The 4,827-nt window shown below is 45.3% G+C and overlaps 1 pseudogene; it reads left to right on the top strand.

Annotated features, from left to right (window-relative positions):
* The first annotated feature begins 2,150 nt into the window (after positions 1-2,150).
* LOC105526192 lies at positions 2,151-3,239 on the top strand (annotated as a pseudogene).
* The last annotated feature ends 1,588 nt before the right edge of the window (positions 3,240-4,827 follow it).

The raw sequence follows: 4,827 nt of genomic DNA, 5'->3' as shown, positions 1-4,827 counted from the left end.
TGACCATGTCTCTTCTCCCTAATACCCAACCCCACCTCTGGTCTGTCTATTCCTGGACAGACAGAAATGAAGTCACTTTCAACCAATAAAAATCAATAATTCCAATGCCATGAAAAGGCTAGTCATATGGTAATGAGTAGGGCCAATCCTTTCCTCCTAATAGGCTACAGTGACTCCAAATGGTCATGGACTGGCCACCATGGAATCATCAGCCCCAGAAGGATACAACAAGCTCCATAAGGCAGCACCATCTTGGTTCTCAGGTTCTCTGAATGGCCAAACGTCAAAACCACCATAATGGAAAATTCAGCATGTATAGGAAGCTCTCCTTCCACTCCCAACATAAAGAATGGGTAGAAATACACGTGTGTGTGTGTGTGTATGTGTGTGTGTGTGAATATACTAAATGCCACTAAACTGTACAATGGTTAAAATGGTATATGTCATGTATATTTTACCACAATAAAAATAACAAGGACAGCCAGAGTCAATCATTGCAAAGATAGGGAGAATGGGAGGTCACAGTCATTGGAAGGAGAGGCCACCTAAGGGTGTGTGTGTGTGTGGACAGAGATAGAGATAGATAAAAGTTATGTAACATAGTCAAATTCAAAAGGAAGAAACGAAAATTTAAGAATAGGACTTTTAAGGACACAAGAGTGAAAAAGTGTTAAAGCCAGGTAGCCCTCAGTGAGTTAAGAGGAAACATGTAATTCAGAACTAGGGTTGAAGCCCCAAGCACCTGCTCAGCAGGTGTTGGAACTGTGTTCTATGCATAAACAGTGAAAAAGCCAAATGCTATCACTGAAGGATGACCAGAAAACTCTACCCAAAGGTTATAAATGTACTAGCATTTCTTCCAATAACCCTAGAGGCTGATCAAACCATAGTTCTAACAATGGTCCCTCTCTGAAGACTTTAGGCAGAAATCAGGACCAGAAGAATCTTTGCAATGAGCCAGGCGTGGTGGCTCCCACCTGTAATCCCAGCACTTTCAGAGGCCAAGGTGGGCAGATCACGAGGTCAGGAGTTCAAGACCAGCCTGATCAACATGGTGAAACTCTGTCTCTATGAAAAATACAAAAATTAGCCTTGGGAGGTGGCATGCACCTGTAATCACAGCTACTCAGGAGGCTGAGGCAGGAGAATCACTTGAATCCAGGAGGTGGAGTTTGCAATGAGCCAAGATTGTGCCACTGCACTCCAGCCTAGGCAACAGAGTGAGACTCCATCTTAAAAAGGAAAAAAAAGAATCTTTGCAATGAAATCTATTCCAACTCTGTACCTTGGGTCTCATGTTAGCAAATAAGCAGTTAGCATAGAAATAGACCTTTGGTTTCCGAAGCTGAAACTTTGGAATTGTGCCTGGAACCAATCATTATTTTATTTGCCCAAATCCTGTACCAGACATAGGTCATATGCATCCAACAGGCACCCCTTATTGGCTTTTTATGGATGTTCATTAACAGCTCCATTGTTAGCCAGGCCATTTAGAGACACTGAGCTGGAAACACCAGCTGCTTCACGAAAGTTATGGATACGGCTGAGCCTTCCACCGAGGGTTGTAAAGCCCTAATGGAGCGGCAGCACGGTAGGGCAATTCAGGCCAATTTAGATTTTGTAGCATGTACATAAATGACTGTTTCCTGCCCTGCTCTGATTTTTTTTGTTCAAACCCTTTCCATTCACCTGGAATACTAACCTAAGGATGGTGGTTTCCACTTATCATCCAGGCCACTGACATATGGATTTACAAAGAGTTTTTCCATTCCCTCAGACGCTAATGCCTTCCATTTGTACAGAATGTTTAACATTTACCAAATACTTTCACAGTACAATCCAGTTTCTATGAAGTAGGTAAAAGGGCCGGTGTTATTATCCTTGAGAAAAAGAGGTTCACGGAGGTTTTGAGACTTGCCCAAAGATACATAGCTGGAGCTTGCAGGAGTCCAGGTGGCCTTTCCTTCCAATGACCATGACCTTCCATTCTCAGATGTCTTGACACTGTTTAACTCTGGCTCTTTATTTTTATTGCAGTAAAATATACGTAGCATAAAATCTACAATTTTTAAGTGTACAGTTCAGTGGCATTAAATATACTCACATTGTTGGATTTATCCTCGTGCACCATAGGTGGCACAGGCATCAAGATGTCCAATCAAGTGGTCTGCCTGGAAGTCAGTCATGCTGGGAGCTGGTACTCAGCCTCAGGACCACAGCTGAATGCACAGCTAGAAGGTTGGCTTTCACAAGTACAGTCTACAAAAAGACCTGCTAGAGCCATTATTGCACTCCATGCAGGATGTACGTACTGTGGGTCTTGTGCCACCCATGCTTACAAACAAGTGGATCCGTCTATCACCCAGAGAATTTTCATCCTTGGGCCTTCTCATCATGTGTCCCTCTCTCAATGTGCACTTTCCAGTGTGGATATATACAGGACATCTCTGTATCATCTTCATATTGACCAAAAGATTTACAGAGAACTGTGGAAGACAGGGATGTTTGAACGCATGTTTCTGAGACAAAATACGAACATAGCATTGAAATGCATTTGCCTTACACAGGTAAAGCCATGCAAATCCGTAAGGATGAGTTTACCATTATCCCTATGCTGGTTGGAGCTCTGAGTGAGTCAAAAGAACAGGAATTCAGAAAACTCTTCAGTAAATACCTAGCGGATCCTAGTAATTTCTTCGGTGGTTCCTTCTGATTTTTGCCATTGGGGTCAAAGGTTTCGTTACAGTTACTATGATAAATCCCACAGGGAGACTTATAGATCCATTGAGTATCTAGATAAAATGGGTATGAGTATTATAGAACAATTAGACCCTATATCTTTTAGCAATTACTTGAGGAAATACCATATTATTATATGTGGAAGACATCCCTTTGGGGTATTATTAAATGCTATCACAGAGCTCCAGAAGAATGGAAGAATATGAGCTTTTTATGTTTGAATTATGTCCAGTCAAACCAGTGTAGAAATTGGCAAGACGGTTCCGTGACTTATGCAGCTGGAACACTCACGGTCCACTGAAGCTCTGAATCCTCAGGGAGACCACCTGCACATTCTCATACTCTCTCCTGGGTCCTAGCCTAACCTTCACCAAGATATTGGTCCTGGTTTGGGGGGATTATGAAACCTCAAACTAAAAGAACTTTCTTCTCTTTTTTTCTAGTAGGCATAGTCCTTCCTTGATTCCAACTCATTAAAAAATGCTTTATAGTTTAGGGCAATGGTAGTCTGTCCAGAATTGGTGGGTTCTTGGTCTTGTGACTTCAAGAATGAAGCTGTGGACCATCGTAGTGAGTGTTACAGTTCTTAAAGATGTCCAGAGTTTGTTCCTTCAGATGTTTAGATGTGTCTGCAGTTTCTTCCTTCTGGTGGGTTCGTGGTCTTGCTGACTTCAGAGGTGAAGCTGCAGACCCCTGTGGTGAGTGTTACAGCTCTTAACGGCAGCGTGTCTGGAGTTGTTCATTCTTCCTGGTGAGTTCCTGGTCTTGCTGGCTTCAGCAGTGAAACTGCAGGCCTTCACGATGAGTGTAACAGCTCATAAATTCAGTGTGGACCCAAGGAGTAAATAGTAGCCAGATTTACCATCAAGAATGAAAGAACAAACCTTCCACACTGTGGAAAGTAAACCACGTTGCCGCTACTGGCTCAGGGAGCCTGCTTTTATTCCCTTATCTGACCCCACCCAAATCCTGCTGATTGGTCCATTTTACAGAGAGCTGATTGGTCTATTTACAGACAGCTGATTGGTCCATTTTACAGAGAGCTGACTGGTCCGTTCTGACAGAGTGCTGATTGGTGCGTTTACAATCCTTTAGCTAGACACGGAGTGCTAGACAGAAGAGTTCTGGAAGTCCCCACTAGGTTATCTAGATACAGAGTATCCATTGGTGTATTTACAAACCTTGAACTAGGCACAGGGTGCTGATTGGTATATTTAGCATCCCTTAGCTAGGCATAAAAGTTCTCCAAGTCCCACTAGACTCAGGAACCCAGCTGGCTTCACCTAGTGGATCCCTCACCGGGGCTGCAGGCAGAGCTGCCCGCCAGTCCTGAGCCAGGCAGCACTCCTCAGCCCTTGGGTGGTCAATGGGACCAGGCACCACGGAGCTGGGGATGGCACCTATCAGGGAAGCTTGGGCCACATGGGAGCCCACCAGGGAGGACGGGGGCTCGGACATGGTGGGCTACAGGTCCTGAGGCAGCTGAGGCCTGGCGAGAATTCCAGCGCAGTGCACGTGGGCCGGCTGTGCTGGGGGACCCGGCACAACCTCCACAGCTGCTGGTCAGAGTGCTAAGCCCCTCAGCACCCTGGGCTGACATCACCGGCTGGCTGCTTGGAGTGCCCGGCCGCTGAGCCCACGTCTGTGCCCACCGGAACTCACGCTGGACTGTGAGTGCCACGGGCAGCCTGGTTCCCTCGGCACCTCTTTCTCCACACCTCCTGGCAAGCAAAGGGAGCTGACTCCACCCTGGGCCAGCCCAGAGAGGGGCTCCCACAGTGCAGTGGTGGGCTGAAGGGCTCTTCAAGCACTGCCAGAGTGGACGCCCAGGCCGAGGAGGCGCTGAGAGTGAGGACTGCTAGCACATTGTCACCTCTCAGAAGGAAGGCTGGCATCAAAATATTTTGATTAAAAAAAGATAACAATGTAAAGGCTCAGTTGTAGCAGACAGCGTTTTGAAAGTAACTTGTAAAGCATTTACCATATCCTAAATTTGCACTCTTCGCAGACTTGTGCACGTATATTCTACTTTCAGAATAGTTTTGCAAATTGTACACAAATAAAAAAGGTGGAAGCTTTTCAATAAAC

Source organism: Colobus angolensis, unplaced genomic scaffold, assembly GCF_000951035.1.
Source record: "Colobus angolensis palliatus isolate OR3802 unplaced genomic scaffold, Cang.pa_1.0 Scaffold58, whole genome shotgun sequence".
Lineage (NCBI taxonomy): Eukaryota > Metazoa > Chordata > Mammalia > Primates > Cercopithecidae > Colobus > Colobus angolensis.
Note: the sequence above shows the minus strand (reverse complement) of the source record. Positions and strands in the feature narration are given on the sequence as shown.